Genomic DNA, 23,157 nt, shown 5'->3' on the forward strand with positions numbered 1-23,157 from the left:
CGCCTGGTTTTTCGCTTCTTCCGGCAGAGCCGGCAGTAGTCGACTACTTTTCGTAGCGTGCAGAGCTCTCTCGCGACCTTCTGTACCCAACGTACGACGCGTATATTCTGCACAATATCTATCGTATCTGATCGTTAATTCGATTACTACCACCGAACGTGGTTATTATCTATCGTATGGGTGTGTGACAAATCATACAAAATTACTTCTGTAAAACGAAAACACGTGTGTGTATGAGTGCCGCCATTGTATCTCGTCGTGACGTCATTCGCAATCTTTTATTTCTCTAGTGTGTGTTCAATAATTTTTATGTCTTTCGAGGCTTTTTTCCCTAATTCAGATTAATTTATTTATCCTTTCCTCTTATAATAATTAGAATAACACAATTCAAGGTGCGCGCATGCGAAATATTATCGCAATTTAATATATTTTTGTAGCTTCAATAAAATTTCAAGTAACATTAAATTCAACACAATAAAAATTAAAAAATCATCAAGAACTGGACTCAATTACTTCGCCGGTAAGAGTCGCAATTATTCACACTTACACTCACATGCCTCTTGGTAAACCGGCGAGATGAATGCTCGGCGACCCCATAAACGGGTTTTACCGAAAGAGTGAATGCCCGGGGACTCCTATAAACGAAGCCGTCCGAAAGCGAATGAAGGGGATTCCTCTGATCGGGCTCTCCCCGTGAATGAAGCCCGGTTTTGCCATAACGAGTACTCACAATCACGCACACTCTATAAGGGGGAACACTGAACACACAGAGGAGGAGGGACCTCATAGCTGGTGTAATACCCGTGGATCTCTTGGCCTTTGAACGTAAAAGGATCTACGGGAGCAGCGTAGACATAAAACGAAAGAACGCGGCAATCGCCGACCGTGACAGGACAATTGACATGTAGCAAGGCCGATGGATAGAAGAACAAGGAGGTAACTGGACGAGATGACTGATACGGGACTTGCGGCTGTGGCTCGGAAGGAAATTTGTCGATATGAATTTTTACGTCACTTAGCTCTTGTCGGGTTACGGGTATTTCCGATGTTACCTTCACAATATGAACAGAGTACGAACATCCGACTGTAAGTAATATGGACACGAAGGAGACGACCCGGAACACACGTTTTTCGCGTGTATCCACTGGACAAGACTCGGACAGGAACTAGAAACAACGGTCGGCAGCAACAGCGATGAGCATTCGGTCACCCATCCCAAACTTCTTTTTCTCCTATTCATAACGCATCAAGGTCTGTTGTACACTTGTGGCTGTTCTATCATTATATCGTGTCCGAATTCCGCGTTTTAAATTAGTTTTGTTCAAAAGGGAGAAAATAAGAAAATTCTCAATTGTACAATATATAGCTATTGTTTGGTCATCAGCATATCAAATTGATGTTAGCCTGGGGAAGTACTGATTATATATTTTTAAGTACAATTCGATATGTAGCCTAGTAGTAAGAGTAAAAGTCCAAAGAAAGGGGCATTGTAACAAATATAATTTATATTCTCATACTATTTTTCGAAGAATTAAGAAAAATGTAAACATATCATAAATTGTCAAATCCTAATTAGTTTATTCTTATTTGAGCTCTGTAAATTCATATGGGTCATGGTAAGTTTAGTAAATTATAATTCTTGTTTGAAACATTTTCTTTATTATAGCTAGAATAGCTGACAATAAATGAGTCAATACATATAAGATAATTACTCTGTGGGCAAAAAGTAAGGTGAATTTTCAATTTAAACTTCGCGGGCTTAACATTTCGGGCTAGTTCTTTTTTTCTTGAGTTGGTAGGACTTTTTGGGCCTACGAAAAGTCAAATCTCGTTTGGTACCGAAAACGCTCAATTTCTTGCAAAAAAGTCGCCGCGTTGATGTGTGTGAAACAATGCTTTCTGACTATCAGGACAAGCTCAAATGCATGATTACGGGAGATGAGACTTGGATTTATGCTTACGACCCTGAAACAACCGACCAATCAAGCGAATATCGTGCTAAAGGCGAGGCCAGACCGAAAAGAGCACGTCAAAGTCGTTCAAAAATCAAGGTCATGATGACAGTTTTCGTGGTGTGGTGCACTATGAATTCCTTCCACCCGGCCAAACTGTTAATAAGGAATATTATTTGAGCGTTATGCGTCGTTTGCGTGAAGCAATTCGTCTAAAAAGACCAGAATTATGGGCCAACAACTCTTGGTTTTTGCATCACGATAATGCACCATCTCACACTGCACTCGTTCTTCGTGACCATTTCACCAAAAATTCGACGCATATCATTCCGCAACCACCGTATTTGCCTGGCTCCGTGTGACTTCTGGCTATTCCCAAAACTCAAGAGACCACTCCGGGGAACGCGTTTCGAGTCGATTGAGGAGATAAGAGCTGAATCGAAGAAGGCGCTGATGGCTATACCGAAAAGGGACTATTTGGCATGTTTCGAGGATTGGAAAAAACGTTGGCATAAGTGTATTTTATCGGGAGGGGATTACTTCGAAGGGGATGACATTGATGTAGAAGAATAAATAAAGATTTTTCATTTTACAAACAAATTCACCTTACTTTTTGCCCACAGTAGTTAGAGCATAATACCGAATTGCCGAAATTTCCAGAGCAAATTGAACAGAATGGAAAGAGTTGATTTCTGTCCAAACAGAGTCTAACACTGAAAATGTTGAAAGTAATTGTGAAACAGTGTCAAAGTATGTTTAATTAATAAAATTTTAAAGATTGATATATATTGTTTTTAATTCTTATTTAATTTAGATATTACAGGTCTGAACCAAGTGCTGAAGTGTCAAAACATACTATTGACGATAACACTTACATAATGTCAACTCTTTATATTCTATTCAATTTGCTCTAGAAATTTGAATTCAGCATTACGCTTTAGACATTGTCGAACTATAATAAAGAATTTAAATTGTTTCAAACAAAAATTATAATTTACTAAATTTACCATGTAACCTATGGACTTACAGAGCTCAAATAAGAATAAATTAATTAAGATTTGACAATTTATGACATGCCTACATTTTTCTTAATTCTTTAAAAAATGGTATGAGAATATAAACTATATTTGTTAAAATACCTCTTTCTTTGGACTTTTGCTCTTAATACTAGGCTAAATTTCGAATTGTACTTAAAAATAAATAATCATTACTTCCCGAGGCTGACATCAATTTATATCAACCAATAGCTACATATTGTACAATTGAGAATTTTCTTATTTTCCCTCTTTTAAACAAAACGAATTTGAAACGCGGATTTCGGACACGGCATGATGATAGAACAGCCACAAGTATACAACAGACCTAGATGCGTTACGAATAAGAATAAAAGAAGTTTAGGATGGGTGACCGAATGCTCATCGCTCTCGCTGCGGAGCGTCCAAGTTTAGGCCCCGGTCACATAGGTACATACGGATGCGGACGGATACGGACGCGTATCGCAACTCTAGTAACATCACTAAAAATATCTAGTTCGATTATTTAGTACTAACACTACCGGTAGTAAGCAAAAGTGACTGTTGTTTCAAACTGTAGCGCCGAACGTATCAGTTTTAATGTTCAAATGTCAGCTCTACAATTTACTTTTCAAATTCTCATGAATATTGCATATTAATGAGTATGCTAATGTAAAAAAAAGTTTTGGGATGATTAATACATATCATTTATATATATTTTCTTCTTATTCTCATATATTCAAGTACTTCCATAAAATTGAGGCCTAATTTCACTAATTCTAGTTGAAACTCTATCAATTCTCTATCATTTGCCATCTTATAGCCTGCAATAATGTAAAGGTTAAATAGGCGTTCATTAAATGTGGTACGTTCGGCGCAACAGTTTTCAACAACAGTCACTTTTGCTCACTACTGGTAGTGTTGGTACTAAATAATCGAACTAGATATTTTTAGTGATGTTACTAGAGTTGCGATTCGCGTCCGTATCCGTCCGCATCCGTATGAACCTATGTGACCGGGGCCTTATAGCGCTGTCAGCGCGACTTATTTTGCGAATAATATGAAGAGTGGTCAGTGAACGAAGACTGAGTGGTTTTCAGAATCCATGATATATATGTTGTGCTTGAAAATTGTTTCCTTATCAATGGTGCATATTCAAATATTATAGAAATTGTTAAAGTCTTGTTACAAATGTAATAATTATTTATTATTAAATAAAATATTATTTTATCGATGAAAGTTTTTTTAAAAAAATAAGGAAGTTAAAGATTATTACAAAATCTTTTCTGCATTACAATAGAAGTATATTATTTGTAAGTATTTCTTATTTTTGTTTTCATACAAAACTTTTTAGTAGATCATTTAATAATTCACATATATATTATTATTCTTTTACATATGCATATTCATTATATTCAGTCTTATCAAAAATTCAGTAGTATTCAATAAAATAAGTTTTTTTATGAATGATTACTTTTGTGTGTCCAAAAGATATATAAATTTTTAACTCAGCAATTTTCATGTAAGTGTACAAGAATTTTTGTTCTCAAATTTTTCACAATTGTATATGAGATAGTATTTTGGAAATAATAGTTGATATTCGATAACAAATAGATAAAAGAAGTCCATTAATCTATCCATCCATTAGTTTTTCACAAACAGATTTATAATATTTGAAAAGGTAATTTTCATTGTATTACTGGTACATTCGTAACGTTTTTAAAACAAAATATATCTATATTTAAAATAGAATAAAAGAATTTGTTATTCAAAGAATATTTATTGAAGTGTATTTAATTGTAATAACAGAAGTTAATAACAAACTAATGTTTTTTTTGTATAAATAGTAACTTTTAAGAAATTTTACACTAGCTATACTAATAAATGTTGTAATCTAGAACTAATACTTCGTTTAACGTTCATGAAATTAATTAAAAAGTTAACCACAGTACAATTGGTTGATATATTTTCTTTCCTTAGAGATTTTATATAAAGTTTATACTTCTTAATCTCATGGGTTTTGTTAAATTTTAATATATTGTAATGACTAACAAATTTTACGCAATATTGGTCAACATAGTAACATTTTTACATGATTAAGTTGTATGAATGAAGTTCTTCTGTAAAATGTTTAACAGTCATATTGAAACTAGGTCATTAAATTTGAGTTATTGAATTTTATGTTTTAATAATAATATAGGCTTGTATAAATGAAAATGTTTTGTAATTGTTTTCTAATGCTTTTATTTTCTTTCAATAAATAGGATGTATTATTGTTACCTATCTAGATACTGCATCAAATTATTGTTTAGTTTAAAGGACAGAAAAACTTATAGAAATTCAAAATGTTGTCTAATTGTCTGTATTGAAAATTAAAGTTTGATATTTAGTTAAATGATATCAGAACCTTAGTGGATATTTAATTTTTCATATGTTATTGATAGAAATAAATGTATAGAGCAATTAACTTCTAATTTATTTTTGAGAATAAAAAAGCGTTGGAGTCAGATTTTTTATGTTTTTTTTTTCATAAATAAAGAGATTTGGCATTATTATTTTGATATTATCTTTTGTGATTACTTTTGTAATTAATTTTTCTTATACATTTTTCTGGTAAATGATATCTTATAAAATAAAAACTTTAAAGAACTAATCATTGATTTTTACAGTTGAGATTTTTTTCTTTCTTTGTTAATATTACATTTATTACATTAATTAAATATTCATTTGTTCCACAAGCACTATTTGAGAAAAGTCAATGAATTTTCAGTAATGCCAAGATATTTAAAAATAAACATTCTTAATGATTCAGTTGACTAATGTGCTTTATATATCTAGATTTTAATTAATATTAGAAGTTATAGCCAGCTTTACTGTTGAAATAGTTCTAACAGTTCATTTGAGTTTCATATTTTTTAATTCATAAAATTTTTGAAAATCTCATAAAAAAAGAACCTGATAAAATGATATATATTCATGATCTAATTGGTATATTCGTGATCAACTGTTATATACGCTACTGAAAAATTATTACAGATTTTAGTATGATTGAATATTAAAAAAATTAATCAGTATAGTTGATGAATTTAATATAAATTGATTGATTTAATCATACAAACTACGAAATAAAAACTGACTGATACTTTCTGATCACTCTACCTTCTGATCATTCTCTATCAGGAGATGGAGAAGTTAATTAAACTTTGCTTTATGTGAAAGCTTAACTACAAGTAAACAATAAAGCAATAAAAAATGTAAACCGATAGATTATCATGATTAAATATTATACAGTGATTTTGGCTTTATTAAGTTATGTAAAATATTAGACAATTTTTTGAAAGTAGACTGATTACAATAATGAACATCGATACTAAAGTATATGTTACTTATAATCAAAAGAACTATAATGTTTATAGAACTAATATTAAACTTTTTACTTTATTTAAACTTTTGAATATAAATTTTTTTATTTTAAAACTTTTGAACGATAATTTTTCACCATAGAAAATCGGATAATAAAAACATAAAACTTCATTGAAAACATTTTTAATCATGAGCATCTACGTAACTCCATATTTATTAACTAATAAATAATATTGTTAGCTATATCTCATATCATATCAAGGGAATATTCAATGCAGATTAATTTTTCGAATGTTCAATTTCGATAGTAATAGTTTTGATCTATGTTCGAAAATTAAAAGAAATGCCAAGATGAAAAAGATAAGCGCGCTTGACATTGTGATAATAGGAGCAGCGCGAAGGAATGTTGACAGCTGTTGTAGGTCCGCTGTTTTTGTGTCAAATTCAAGGTCCACCACGAGCCTTGTACTCCTAGAATTCCGCAGCACAGCTGAGTCAATGCAAGAGGAAAAGGCAGACAGAACAACCCAATATATGCGACTATAGAGCAACTTGACTTAATTTGACTTATAAGGGAAGGCAGGGAGATGGAAAGAAACTAAAATTTTAATTTAAAATATTTAATGTAGATTTAATAAAAATAAATAAAATGTAACGGTCCTATCTATGAGCTTGTTACGTCTCAAGACGTATCTTTACTCATTTACATTCTTTAAAAGTGCAATCCCGAATTTCGCAAAATTAAAACTATATACACGTCCACCAGAAAACGATACGGCAGCAAAACACAAAGACCCTACTCAGCATTACACAACACACAATGAACTCAAAAAGAAAATTACTCAACTACACAAGAAACATCAGCGATTTATTGAGCACAAATTTATGTATATAAGATGAACCACTCGAGAGGTAATCCAGCAATTATCGTTACTCCGTACACGTCAGTTCGACAATTGACGAATAAACTCTACATATCGACACTACAGTCGCGTGCAAGCCTGTTCGACAATTTGGCTAACTACTCAACTATTATTTGTCAAACTACATTATTTGATTTCAATAAATACGCGATCCATTAAAAGTGAGAACGTGCAATTTCATTATTGAACCCATCCAAATATCAAGATCTACGATACGGAAAGTACTCTAGAAACTGTAAGTATAACAAAATAAATAAATACATTCATTCTTATTCATACATCGTATATTATTCATTACTTGTGAGCCTCAATCAGCCACTAGTACTATATTGGTACGTTTCGCACATTTGCTATTCGTAGTTTATGCACGAGACGTAACAAGCTAGTTTATTATGTCACTGAATCACCGCAACCCGTCAAACGCATGTATCTGTTTACACAAATCAGCACATTAAACGGCGCCACCTTACCGATTATTCGATTGTATTAGTACAGGAGTCTAATTTCATAACCAAATAAGGAGCGTGACGTCACAAAGTAATAGATATAGATATAATGATTTTTGTTATTTGAGAAAAATATGTTAATTAGATGCAATTTTGATATAACAAAGTATTTCTTATATAGATTTTAGTACGTAGATTTAGAATATAGTAATACTAATTACGTTTTATTATTAAATAATAAGGAATTTTAATATGTAAAGTTAATTTATTTATTACACTAAAAATATGAATTATTAGAAAAATGTGAATAGTCCATATTCAAAATCAATAACTAAAGAACATGAGTAAGAATTGGTTTCATTAATAACAGTTTAATAATAAATGTTATTGATAAATAAATAATCAATAATTTATTTAAACAATAAATTGTATATAGAACGAAAGCTTTAATTTTATACTTAATAATGACAGCTTTATAATTTATAAATCTTAGATAATTAATTTAGTAACTGCGTTATAAGATTATCGAAAAAACCGTTACAAATATGAAAATTTGTTATAATTCAAATGTTATTAACTAATTTGAATATTTTTTTTTAGAAATTACTCCTAAAATTAATAAACAATAAAGCTATGTAAAAATTCAATAATTTTCTATTGTAAATATTGTAATATTGAATTAATTAAATTTATTAGTTAATAACTTTTGACGACACTATTTACGATAATTGTAAATTATACTAAATCGACAAATAACTAATTCTGTGAAGTTCACATGTGTTGAAAGTTCAGTATTGATGTTTATTTACTTGTAAATTAAGAAAATTGTCATTGTGTTTTGAAACTCTTTGTCATTTATAAGAGTCCTTATTTGAGGTCCATCTAGAACTCCCTCGTTAATGTTTGCTTGATTGGGAAACTTGATAAAAAGGTAGTTGAAAGCATTACTATTATTTGATTTCATGGCTTTAATAATTTGCTTAGTGAGCCCGAGGTTAATGTGCAAAGGTGGTAAAAAAATCTTTGTAGTGTTTACTAATGGATCATGTAATATATTCTTAGAACCTGGAGTCAAAGTTTGACGATCTTTCCAAACTTTTATTATGTAGTGGTTAGTACGATCACGACTGTCCCATTCACACAAAAAACAAGGAAACTTAACAAATCCACTCTGTTGACCAAGTAAAATTGTTATGATCTTTAGGTCACCACATATTTGCCACTTATGTTTATCATACTCAAGTTTAGTCAGCAACAGTTTAAGATCATCATAGTACTCCTCTAAACTTCTAGAAGCGCTAGTCTTCCCGTGGGATTTCTCATATTGTGGAGCCATTTCAGGCAACTATGATCGGTGATGACCATGAAATGATGCCCTTCAATGTAAGGCCGGAACTTTCCAATAGCCCATACCACTGCCAAGCACTCTTTTTCAGAGACCGTATAATTTCTCTCAGCGCTGTTGAGTGATCGGCTAGCGCATTCACACGCTTTTCTCCATCGACATCTTGCGTGAGGACTGCCCCGATCCCACTGTCACTGGCATCAGTTTGCAGTATAAACTGACCGTTACTATCGGGAGATTGCAGTATTGGAAGTTATCGTCTCCTGCAACCTCGTGAAAGCTCGCTCTTGCTCCTCCTCCCAAGAGAAACGTACATTCTTCTTTGTCAGGCGGTTTATAGGTTAAGCATTCATTGCAAAATCGGGTATAAAACGTCTATACCACGAGGTTATTCCCATGAATCGCTTCATCTGTTTGACAGTCCGGGGTGTTGGATATTCCAATATCGGTCATATCTTCTCTGGATCTGGTCTTACTCCGTCCTGGTTTACAAGAACTCCCAAGTACCTGACTTCCGTCTTGCAGAAGTGACTTTTGGCGTTGTTGATGGTTAGGCCCGCACCTAGAATTCTCTTTAATACCATTTCTAGGTGCCGCTTATGCTCCTCAAAGGACGACGAAACTACAATTACGTCGTCAAGGTAAGCAAAAGCGAATGGATCCATATCCGGGCTTATCACCATGTCCATCAACCTCTGGAATGTCGCTCCTGCGTATGACAGTCCGAAGGGAATTCTCTTGAATTGAAAGTGCCCTAATCCAGGTACTGTAAACGCTGATATCGGACGCGATTCTTCCTTTAGGGGAATTTGATGGTGCGCACTGCTCAAGTCCAGAGTAGATATGAACTTTGCATCCCTTATCCGTCTTAGGATGTCGTTTATATATGGTAAAGGATAGGCATCAGGTTTGGTAATCGCATTTAACTTTTGGTAATTCACGCAAAACATATATTTTCCATCAGCCTTCTTTACCATTACTATTGGACTTGACCATCCGCTGGTCGCTGGTTCGATTACATCTTTTTCCAGCATATCTTTGACCAACGCGTGCATTTCCTCTCGCACCCTATCAGAGACTGGGTAGTATTTCTGTTTGATGGGTCGAGCATTTCCAACATCTATTACGTGCACAACCCCCACGGCACAGCCTAAAGCTTGACATCCGTCAGGAATCAATCCATTAACGAGGTCTTCTATTTCCTCCAGCTGTGTCTCCGTGGCCTCCCACAGTCCTACCGGTGCGAGAAATGCCGTACCATCAATTCCAGCCACTTCCATTGGTACTTTCACCTGGGCATCCTTAAGCCATAATTCATCCTCGTCGGGATCCAAAACTGTGCGGAACTCTTTTATAAAGTTCGCGCCTACGTAGCAGTCGTCCGTGAGCAGTAGCGTAATGGCGACTCTGATTTCCTTCGTGATTCCTCCTACTTTAAAGGGGAACATCACGTGACCAATTATGGGGCATGGGCGCCCATCAGCGAGCCTTGCATCGCCCGCTCTGGACACATTCAATCCGAGTCCCATCTCTGATGCCAATCTTAGACCTAATTGACCCATGACCGTGGATGAGGCGCCGGTATCATAGAGTGCTCTAATTTTAAAGTCACCTATGTCTACCCGCAACCACCACCTGGTCTCATCCTGAGGGTCATATCCACGAGTCGCATCTTTGCCTCCCATCGTCGTACTTATCAACGGCTTTTTCCCATCCGCTGCTGCGACGACGGTGGGCTTGCTTCTACTCGTGGATCCCTTCGGCAGAGGAGCTTTTTGTGTGGAGAGGCTCATCCTGGAGTCTTCCCCCTCCTCCACAATTTGTATGTGGCCATCTGGTCCCTCCAGAATGACCACTCCTCTATTCTGCCGAGGGCTGGCATCAGGTTCGATCGCCTTCTGCTCCAACATACCGTCAGGCCCCGGGCTCTCTTGATGCCCTTCCAGGACCTGTTTGGATCCCTGGGTCGCCGACAACTTGCTGTTTCCTATCAGCGACCCGCAGCGAGAGGTCGAATTTACTGGAGGCGCGAAGATGACCTCTTCTCTTCGCTCTCCTTGCCGTTTCCCTTGTTGCAATCTGGGCAGAATTTACGACTAAATCCCAGTTTGCCACAAGCTGAACAACTTGGTGAAGTCGATCTTCCGCCTCTGTCCTTCTCGCCGCTCGCCAGGAGACCTAGGAGAAGGAGAATTTTTCCTTCCCCCACGCCATCGGCTCTTACGCTGTTCTGGAGGGCTGCCTTGCTTCTCATTGGCCAACTTGCGCAACATCCGCTCGATGCCCTCCAGACGCTCTTCCATCTTTTTATCAGAAGTGGAAGCTTGCGTAGCCGATACCGATGCTTGTTCGGTAGGCCTCCTGGTAGGGTTCTCCACGCCCTGTCCGCGCTGCGGATCTCCCTCCTTCGCACGCGCCTTCCCTTCGCTAGCCATTGCAGCTGTTTGGGATTTATTACGAGCCGTTCTTTTGCTCGGCTGGTAGGCGTGCTGAGGGAAGATCGTCGAGTTGGGATCGGCGAACACACGTGGACGACGACCGCAAGATAAGGTGTTCTGCGTATCGACTTCATCTCGCTCCGACGCAGCTGAATTTGGATGTTAGGAAGGAGGTTTGCATGGATCTAATAACCTCTCCAAGGGCATTAGTGGTTCTAGTCTATTGACAAGAGCCACCAGGTTGGACACGCACTTCGTCATCAGTTAGCCCTGCGCCCACGCGCAGATCTTCCAACCTTGATATAAACGTATCTATGCTCTGTGCCCTACTGCCCGCAAACCTCAGTTTCCATCCGCGGACAATTTTCCCAACATCTCGGGTTGTGGAGAGCCCTGAGGATAGTTGAAGACCGGTGCCAGATGATCCGCTTCGACTACTCTGTCGAACAGGTGCGGATCTCCTATACTCTTCCGGATCCTCTTCACCTCCTCTTCTTCGGAGGGCTTCCGGTGGGGTGACGTCCCTTCTTCCGGGTAGTGGACTTGAAGGAGCCGGTGTGCTTCCCGGAATCCCAAAATCGTAGTGACAGGTGAATGTGTCTTGAAAGTCCACATTACGTCTGGAGCGCGGTTGAACCGAATCACGCTGAGAAGAACGGCTAGCATTGGCCATCTCATGCATTGCGTCTTCCAGCTCTCGTATTCGTAGGCGCATGTCCTGTGCCTCGCGCTCCACACACACCTGTATTCCCTGCAGAGTCTGAAGGGTTTCTAGGATTCGACCAACCAGCTTGCGGTTGCGGTCTACTCCCTCCTTCAGGTACTCTATTTCGCGGAACGCTTCACTCAAGGATAATTATTCCTGAGGTTCCTTCCGGGTGCAGGATTCCTACGACCTGAGATCCGGATTGCTCCGTCTCCTCTCCCCCTCCTCCTGCTCCTGGGTGCGTAGGGCCTTCGGGATGAGCTCATCTTCTTCTTGGCGGCTGGGTTCACCCTCAGATTCCTCATCCGGGCAGGCGAATGTCCTTGACATATCTTTCAAGGATATTCCCCTCCTATTGATGATCCTCAGGAGATGGTCGCTGTTCTCGTCTGCGCTGTGGGTTTCCAACTCGTCACAGACTGTATCGAGTCACGCTTGTCGGGTGCGCCTCCTGCGCCCGCCAGCTCTTTACTATACGTGGTCTCTTCGAAATCTGTGACGGTGTACTCTCCTAGCAACCATTTCCCAAGCCTAGCCGCCTGCTGGATGACACTTCCATCCTTGCACAGCTCTAAATCCGCCAAATAGCTTCCGCGCTGTGCGGAGGTCAGGTCTAATGCCCAATTGTCGATCTGAGCTGACAACAGAGCCATCTTGCCTCCGCACGGGTGTAGGATGCGGTCAAGGTTTGAAATTATCGGCCTAATCATCCACTACCGCTTCCTATCACCCAAGGTATGAGCGGGGTATACACTATTTAGTGTAACTACCCTTAATGCCTCCTTTTTATAAGGCACAAACTCGCGAGATTATGAGCGCGCGTAGTCTCCGCAAACTATTTATAAATATTATAAAAATATCCTACCTAAGGTCGGAGCCTGCTGTTTGCTTGCTCCGCCTGGCTAATATTTTCTGGACTGCATGCTTGGGTCGCTCTCTCTGCTTTTATCGTCGTTCAGGTGCTTCTAACCCTTCTTTATCCACCAAACTATATCTAAAATGGGTTAACACCTGATTACTCCAAACGACCTGAAGTCACTTCGACCCACTTATAATTGTCGTTTTCGGCCCTTTTTACAATCAACTTAACAATTTTTTAAGTAAAAAGTTCGAAGTGATTTCGTTTTTTCCCCAGCAGAGGGCGTACCGCTAACTATCTCGCGCTACCACCCGCTCAAACCTTCCTAAGCGCTCACGCAATCGTCTCTCTCTCTCGTGCGTCGATTACCTTCGACGCACAATCCTTATCGCACTAAACGGGTCTTAATACCAGTTGGCCCCATGTAACGGGGGAGGTTATCTGAAAAATGGAAAATTTATATAAGAACAAATTCCCACGATGCAGAGCAAACCGCCGCTCCGTTAAACACGTATGATAGTACGTGTATTCGTCTTAACGTCAGATGATTTATCCTAGTTGTCTTCTATCGAGCGGAGTTGAACTCACCTTTAGTCACGTGTCATGTGACACTCGATGAGTTTTAAGTGTGAGCGACTTTACTCCTAATCTTCTTAGTCCCCTAGAGTTAATCAGATTAAAACCTAAGCCTTTTTCAATTACTTAAGCTACTAGGAAAATTGAATTACGAAAACGGCGAATAAATTTCACAGACTTTGATTACTAAAAATTACTACAGTCTTTATAGGGCCGAAAGACTAACGCACGCGAATAGGATTTTACAATTAGTTATATTCGGTGAGAAAGAGAGAGAGACAAGATTCAAATTATACCGCGAACTAACGCTCGACGCGAATACAAAAAATAACGCTATCACGAATATACAAAATACCGAATGTATTTTGTATCGCTTAATATGACGGAAGGTGCACCTACCATGCGGTGCAATGACGGTGATCAGCCGTAATTGTTGTTGCAAGAAATGTCAACTGCCGCTGCCACTTGATTATCAGCTGCGCTGCCTCAATCAGCTTTTATCTGCTGCAATCTGCTGCTTCTGCACCGCTGCTTGCTGCTGCAATACTATCGTTGCACACACGCACGTAATTGTCCCAAAGAAGTTTTATTTTTGCGAAAATAAGTGCGAAACATTATTCGGCGGTAAACTCGCGTGAACACAGCTGAGGCGTAACTGCCTATTCAAAAGATCGCGCGCCCCCTCTCTTAACTATTAGAACTAACGCGCGAGAAGCAGAATCGCGAACGGTTCGATTAATTAACTCGACTACCGTTGCACTGTTTACATGACCATTTAACCCATTAACGACCAAAATGCTCAATTTTTTTGTCGATTTTCAACGCGTTTTTTCGGTAGTCATAGGCCTAAGAAATTTTTGCAAACACGTATTTGGATGGGAACTTTAACGCTCTTTCAGAATCTTTTTTCAAAATTGCGATTGATTGCGTTATAAAAAAGTTATAGCCAATTAAACAATAAAAACCTGAAAAATTTAGCAAAAAATCAAGTTTGCGATTTTTTTTAGCAGTGTTACCGCTAAATAATCATCAACAAAATATGATCAGAGGTGATCACGACTATCAAAGTATCTCCAGGAATTTTGGTGGAATTTTTGAACCACTTCTTCCAACAAAATGGTGGCAAAATAAAAAAAAAATCCATAAAAAACATTTCTCATTTTTTATCTCGGAAACCATTAAGTTTAGATAAAAAGGTCATTGAACAAAAAAGTCAAACGAGAAATACGTCTGAATTTTTTCAGAAATTTCCGAGTCGATTTTTGAATTTTCGGAGAATACGGAAAATCCATTTTTCCAAAATCATCCCCAAAAATTCTGAAAAAATTCATGCGTGTTCCTTGATAAGTTCTAAGACTTTTTGTTCCATAAACTTTTTCTCCAAACTCAATAGATTTCGAGATAAAAAACGTTCTACTCTTAGCATGACCCAGAGATAACGACGAGGACGTAGTCGAATTTTGTCTCCTTTGGGGTGCTTGATTTGAGTGAGTCCCCTTGCCTCTTACTTTTCGAGGTGCTTGATTTGAGTGAGTCCCCTTGCCTCTCACTGCAATACGAATTTTTCAGTTTTTTTTTTTTTTTTTGAAACATTCAACACAAATCGATAAATCACATTTTTCACAGATAATTCTCGTTTTTACGGGACAATAAGAACAAAGTTTGAGTTTTGTTTGTTTGGACATATTGTGTTTCTCTTTTTTGCATTGTCTCTGCGTCATGTAATTTTTAGCTATTAAAAGTGCTAAATCCTTTGTTCCAACCCTTTTTTTCTCATCATTGACAGTATTGAATAGTACAGTAGCATTTACAGTCGAAGCTTGAATTAGTCTTAAAAAAACTACCCACGTCCATTTTTTTAAACGAATACTCGGAAGTAAATTGTTACAATGTCCGTCGTGGACATCATTGCCACCCATAAAACTTTTATAGACGCTAATAGCCCTCGGAAAAGGTATTTTAACTTTTTTTCCTTCTTGCTTACTGTTTCTCTTTGAAAAGGATAATGGAGTTACCCCTGCAGCAGTAGAAATAATCGAAACTGGTTTTGAATCCATCACAGTGATGTAATTTATACCACTGTTCTTATCTATGCTTTTTTATTTAGAACATTTTTATCTTTGACTTTATCTTCTCTAATAGTACCTGTATATTTTAGCCCAAGCTTCTTCAAATGCACAGCCAGATCTAAGCTTGTAAAATAATTATCAAAATAACGATGGAACATAGATATTTAGCCCGGAGGTATAACACGAAAAAATTTTTCTAGTAAATTCATGACAACGCGAGAACCTAATGCACACTTACTAAATTTACTTCCCGTTGTATAATTTTTTCCGCAGTATACGTCAAGACCCAATACAAAACCATCGGAAGTACAAAGACCCCGGAATTTGAGACCAAATTGTATGGGGTTTCCTCGAATGAATTGTTTCAAAACCGTTCTCGCATAAGACTTAGCCATCATCGATGGAAAGAGCAGGTCTCCACACACCGAACTTCATAATATTAATTTCAAATAGGTTTAATAGTGAACGGACACGCTAAGCATAGTCAGTTGGATTTTTATCTTTCATTTGTGAATATTTTAATTTTGATTTGATCTCTTCAAACTTATTACGTGACATAGCAGGAGAAACAACGTTACAAGATAAAAAGGGATCACGTGACCAGTAATTCCTCTGAGATTTCCTTTTGTTGAATGAAGTCAAAATGATTATTCCCACGAATGTATTTAAGTCTTTTAACTTTAAATCAAAATTATTTTCTTTGCAAGCATCTATAATATATTGCTTCATTTCAGTTGAGAAAAATGTTTCCAACACTTCTACTGGCTCCATTTCTTGTATTTTATTTTTTACCGAGTCTTTCAATAAAATTTTGTCTTTCAAATTATTATTATACTTTTTTTCTCCTTCCATCCACTGGAGTTCATGCGTTCTTTCTAGTTTAGTTTAAGTTTCAGTATATGTTTTACAAGCTTCTGTGTACGTTATATTAGAAATTTCATCATCCGAATCAGTATCGAAATCTGATCCATCAGAACCAGAATTTTCAAGATTTGGAAGGGTAATTATATCATCGTAAGTGTTCTTTGAAGTATCAATTTCGTACATTTCATGGGAGCGAGTGGAAGGTCTTTTACGTTTTTGCGACATGTTATATAAAATAATAAAAATACCTAATGAAAATAATTACTACAGTTTTCAATACTTCTTGTCAAACCTTGACTTTAGAAAGCGAAAATAATCTTTTCGATTCGATTTACTGTATGGTCTCAAAATAACAAGAGACTAGTAAGTAATAAAAATGAGCTCACATACAATTTTCTGAATTGCTTTTTTGACATGTGTATATTAGTATACGCTATACAAACTGCACTTGTATATACGTAAAACGGCAAAAACGTTATTATATTATTGTTGAATGGCTGTTCTTTATTCTGTATCAAAAATATTAACGCTGCTAGGATTATAACCTAACTCACTTTTTATCTCGAAAACTACTGAGTTTAGAGGAAAAGTTTATAGAACAAAAAGTCTTAGAATTCATCAAGGAATATGCCTGAATTTTTTAGAATTTTTGGAGATGATTTTCGAAAAATGGATTTTCCGTATTCTCCGAAAATTCAAAAATCGCCTTGGAAAATTCTGAAAAAATTCAGGCGTATTTCTCGTTTTATTCTAAGACTTTTTTGTCGAATGAACTTTTTATCTAAACTTAATGGTTTCCGAGATAAAAAATGAGAAATGTTTTTTATGGATTTTTTTTTATTTTGCCGCCATTTTGTTGGAAGAAGTGTTTCAAAAATTCCACCAAAATTCCTGGAGATACTTTGATAGTCGTGATCACCTTTGATTATATTTGTTTGATGATTTTTTAGCGGTAACATTGCTAAAAAAAATCGCAAACTTGATTTTTCGCTAAATTTTTAGGTTTTTATTGTTTAATTGGCTATAACTTTTTTATAACGCAATCAATCGCAATTTTGAAAAAAGATTCTGAAATAGCGTTAAATTTCCCATCCAAATACGTGTTTGCAAAAATTTCTTAGGCCTATGACTACCAAAAAAAACGCATTGAAAATCGACAAAAAATTGAGCATTTTGGTCGTTAATGGGTTAATTCAAAAGTAGCTTCATCCGGAAAAACAATATTATAAAGAAAACCATTATTATTATCAATATTCATCATCATTTCTTCGCAAAATTCCATACGCCGATCAGGATCGTCTTCATTTAATTGATGCAGTAAGTGAATTTTATAAGTATGAAAAGGTATTGATTTTAATTCTTTGCGCAGACATATGACTTACGTCATGCTGCAATCCTGCTTAACGTGTAGAAAGATGGGGATCTTCCACAAAAGAAAGTGCAGTATCAAGGCCTACGTGTTCTAGGTAGATCTTTAATACTCCCTGTTTTAGTGAATTTTCTTATTAAACTTGATAAAGTCATCTTAGAAATGGGTGTAGCATTTATGCGAAAAGTTTCATTGAAAAGCTGTCGTACCTGATTTAGACATCTTTCTCTATCATCCCATCCGCGCATCATCAGAATAGATGTCCGCTTTCGTTCACTTAAACTAAAATAACACATTTTTTATTGGAAATTAAGGGTAAGTACAAAAACTAAGTACAATAAGAAACTTGAAAATTTTATTTTACTGAAAATTTGAGGTTGTAGAAAATCAATCTATTATCAGAATTTAGATACTCAAAATGGCGAATACTAAATTGCAGCCGTGAACATCTGATTTCATTAAACAATGCTGAAATCAAGTTAGAAAGTCATACTCAAGAGTTTTTAAGTTTACTAAAAATGAATAATTATCAGAATTTTGATATTCAAAAACACAGACAATATTTAACTGGGGGTGGATAGGGTTTGGGAGGTTTGGAAGCTCGTGGTTAGGGAATTATTATTATTAAATTTTTTGGTAAAATCTAGGATGTACGAGGTCTGACCGGAAAGTAGCGGGCCTACGTTTATATCTTCGCGCCATAGTGTTCGAGTGACCTCTACCGGACAGAAACGTCAACAGTAAAGCCTCACGATTCTATTGGTTACTTACTGATACCTGCCGGACGTATAGTTCATGCGCAGCGTGTCTTTGTTTACAGTGCCTTTTTCGCGTTCGTCGGATTTTGATATTGTCAAAAATGACTGAAAAACAAGATCAACGAATTTGCATCAAATTTTGCTTTCAATTCGGAAAAACGAGTCCGGAAACTGTTGAAATGATGCAAAACGCCTTTGGAAACGAGTGTATGAGCAAAACACGATTAAAAGAGTGGTATAAACGGTTCAAGGATGGTCGCACTTCTGTCGATAGTGATTCTCGTTCCGGCCGACCTTCGACGACAAAAACCGCAGATAATATTGAGCGGGTGCGACTTGCAATCGAACAAGATCGTCGTATGACTGTGAGAGAACTAAAAGAAGACCTTGGGATACCAAAAACTATCATTTCAGAAATTTTAACCGAAAATTTAGGAATGAAATGCGTGTATGCGAAATTCATCCCAAAATTGCTCACAACAGAGCAGAACATTCGCTTGGAAATCGCTTTGGACAATCTGGAAATGGTCAATAATGTTGATAATTTGGTTTGAAAAGTTATTACAGGTGATGAATCATGGGTTTATGGTTATGATCCTGAAACAAAACAACAATCTTCACAGCGGAAGCATTCTGAATCGCTTAAACCAAAAAAAGCACGTCAAAGTCGGAGCAATGTTAAGTCATTGTTGATTGTTTTTTGCGATTGTGAAGGTGTTGTACATCACGAATATGCATCGACAGGTCAGACAATCAATAAAGAATACTAAGTTCAAATTTTGAAACGTTTGCGTGATGTAATAAGAAGAATACGGCCGCACTTTTGGGAAAGTGGTGACTGTCTTCTCCATCACGATAATGCGCCAGCGCATTCATCCAATCTTGTGCAGCTGTTTTTGAGCAAACACAATATCGCATTGCTTCAACAACCTCTATACAGTCCCGACATAGCCCCTTGTCACTTTTGGCTTTTTCCAAATAAAAAAAACCACTCAAAGGACACCGATTTGACAAAACAACGGTTGAAAACAATGCGACGAGTGTACTTAAGGCTATCCCTAAAAGTGAGTTCCAGGACTGTTTTGAAAAGTGGAAACATCGATGGAACCGTGTTATTCAATCAAGTGGGGATTACTTTGAAGGATGCCACCCTCCAGATGATAACAAATAACGCTAGCACGAAAATATAAATGTAGGTCCGATATTTTCCGGACAGACCTCATATAGTCGCTATTTTGAATCCGCTTTCTGATATACCATTCATTTCCAAAGTCCAATAGTTTATTCATTTTCACCGACCTCAATAATTCCCGAGAATGAATTTTTAAAATGATTTGAGCATTTTTTATGAAATCAGCTGTTCACGGCTGCCATTTTTAATATCAAAATTCTGATAGCAGATTAAATTTAAATGACTCCGAAAACCCCGAGAATACTTTTCCTAGTTCCGCTCTTTCCCTTTCTGAAATAAAAACTAGGGGTTCCCATTACAAACTTAAAGTTGATCTTGAAATGACCTTCATAAATGACCTTGGGGAGACGGATAATCTCATTAATTAATTTCTTGGCCCAAACCCTATAACTTCCATCTGTAAGATCATTCGTAATGCGACTTACTTCGAGATTCGTCATTAAAATCAAATATGACCTTGAAATGACCCTCAGGGGTTACTTTGACCCAAGGTCAAGTTCATATCTGAACGTAAAATTATTCGTTCTTTCCATTTCTGAAATAAAAACTAGGAGTTCCCATTTGAAAATAAAGTTAACCTTGAAATGATCTTGAAGGTCGTGCTCAAGGTCAAATCCAAGGTCATCATTGGATGCCTCGTTGAATTTTACTACAAGAGTGACCTTCAGTATTTATAAAAATATTGTAAGCTGAAAAATATTTTGGGTGTATCGTTACTTTTCTTATACTCTGTATATTAACTATTGATGCTAGCTATTACATGATAGCTTTGGATTATTTGATTAGCGTCTTAATTAAATAGAAAATGCGAGGTGGAAGTTATAATTTCAAGAACTTTAGAAGGATGAAAACTTAATTATTTTACTACTGAAAAGGAACTTATAGCAGTCGCCTGGTCATGTCTGAAAATAGAAATTTATTTGAGAGATTAAAAAGAAATTATTATATGCACTGATTATGATACACTGAAATTTTTTACTACATGTAAATTTACTAATGCGTGATTAGTAAGGTGGTGTTTGTTTTTACATGACTACAATATTATGGGCGACTATTTACCGGATAAGAAGAATAAAGCAGCTTGTTTCCTGTTAAGATGCCTTCTGGATTGTAAAAATGACAATGTCGATGAAATGAAAATCATTACATTAATGAAGGATCCCTCTCGAACTTTAATTAAATATTTTAAACATCTCAAATTATTTCAATAAAGTGATAGATATATTAATGAACATAGAAAGTGAGAGAATTTTGATCATAGATTCATAATTAGGGACAAATTAATATACAAACAGGATGAAATTGACAATAAATTATTGTTACTTGAAGCGATTATTTCAGATCTAATTGACGAATTGCACGAAACATTGGCTCGCAAAATAACTAAGAAGCTACAAGAAGATTTCTTCATTCGCCAGCTTCGGGAAATAGTCGCTGAAACTGCAAATTGATGTTATTTATGCTACTGTTCTAGTATTATACAAAGAAAATTCTTTCTTAGATGAAACCGATACTAGTAAATAAACCTAATGATTTGCTATCCATTGATTTTTATGGAACTTTTTTAACGTTACAGATCTCAGATATATTTTAACAACCATAGATTGTTTTAGTAAATTTGTAGTTATGTATCCGATGAATAGAGCAACAACATATACTACCATAAAGAAGATATTTAAACATTACGTTCCTAATCATGATCAGCCAATTATTTGCGATCATGTTACCTAGTTTACTGCGAAAGCTTGAAAGGAAAAATTAATCTTAACCAACACAAAGTTTGTATGCGCTAGCATTCGTTATCTCCAACGTAATACCGTGGAGCGAATAGATCGAGAATTATGACGATTTTTGAGGACCTATATTAGCGAAAATCATAAAGCTTGGGCTCCCTCAATCCCTAAAATACAAGTAATTATGAATTGCGTATACTATGAAACAATCGATATCACCCGTTTCGAGGCTCATATTTATATAAGGCCAGAGATTCTGACATAGGTTGAAACAAAAAAATAAAAAGTTTCTCCGTACAATGATAAATCAGAATAAATAAAAAACAGAATACTTGATAAATTAATTAAGTTTGCAAATAATGCAAATATAAATATCATACATTCTGAGTACAATATCAGCGATTATGCTTTACTTACAAGGGAAGGCAGGGAGGTGTCCGTCACCGATTTTCTTCAACCTTTGCATACGATTAGAGTATCAAAAAATATTGGATACGTATTTTTTTGTAGCGGCCCATACGGTAATTTAGGTGGTAAAAACAGGGTTGCCAATTATAATTATCTACATACGCTTGAAGTGCATAAGTTGGCGAGACACTAAATTCAAATTATCATATCTCGGTGAAAGAAAAAGATATCTGAACGATTCAAAATTCATTTTGAAGGGAAAGACTCATACTCTAAGATATATTAATTAGTTTGACCGAAAAAAATTATCATATGATCTTACATAACCTCAAATATGTGTAAAAGTCGTGTTTTTTGCACTTGAAAAGATTTATAGTGTTTCTTTTGTAATGTTTTTCGTTCTTTCAAATGGGAAACTCAGTTTTTTGGGTCCAATTCCAAAAATTGGCCCAAATCTGGCTCAACTTGAAAATTTCAAATGGAAACTACTGTTGCTTATGGCAGATTCGAATTATGGGGGAAATTACACGTTCAAACGTGATATCAAATATTACCGAAAAAATTTGTATTTTGAGTCCCAAAGTGGCACCAAAAATAAAAACCTGTGGTTTTTGGGACTTTTTGAATTTCACAAACTTCGCTTGCTGTTTTTTCTAATTTTTTTCTATTGTTTATTATAAATATTATGCAAATTTTTTTTGAAAAATGATTTTTACGCAGTTTTTCTGGCTCAAAAAATAATTTTATTTTAGTTAAAAATTTTTCTGAAAAAACTATTATCAACCAGTTAACAGTTTATTATGATTTCTGTTATTATTATTATTATTATATTGTTATTATTAGGAGATGTATTATTATGAATTGTTATTGATTTTCTCATGTTCTTCATCGTATTGAATACCTATAATCCATGTATTACATTGATGTGCATATGAATATAAAATCTTATCACCAAATAAATAATTTTGTATTTTGACAGCTTTAATTATATATATAACAATAATAGTAATAAAAATATTGCAGTCATTTTGTTATTATTCTTTTATTGACCACTGCAAATGCGGAAACCGCGATTGATTAATCATATTGATACTAATATGCGGAAGCAGTGCCGCAATAGTTAACCACTGGATATTTTTGACA

The 23,157-nt window shown here is 35.9% G+C and overlaps 1 protein-coding gene across 7 annotated transcripts in view; it reads left to right on the forward strand.

The window, feature by feature from the left end:
* Positions 1 to 23,157, forward strand: part of LOC131675570 (fasciculation and elongation protein zeta-2) — a 771,588-nt gene that overhangs the window by 327,370 nt on the left and 421,061 nt on the right. Inside the window, exon 1 of one of the 7 annotated variants that reach the window (XM_058932603.1) lies at positions 4,046 to 4,278. The exons of the other annotated variants lie outside the window; for them this stretch is intronic. The gene's annotated coding sequence lies outside the window, so the exon portion shown is untranslated. Of the gene's footprint in view, positions 1 to 4,045; positions 4,279 to 23,157 lie in introns of those variants that run through there. 7 annotated transcript variants of the gene reach the window in all.

This window comes from Phymastichus coffea, unplaced genomic scaffold (genome assembly GCF_024137745.1).
Source record: "Phymastichus coffea isolate CEN01 unplaced genomic scaffold, Cenicafe_Pcof_1.1 PCOF00001, whole genome shotgun sequence".
Lineage (NCBI taxonomy): Eukaryota > Metazoa > Arthropoda > Insecta > Hymenoptera > Eulophidae > Phymastichus > Phymastichus coffea.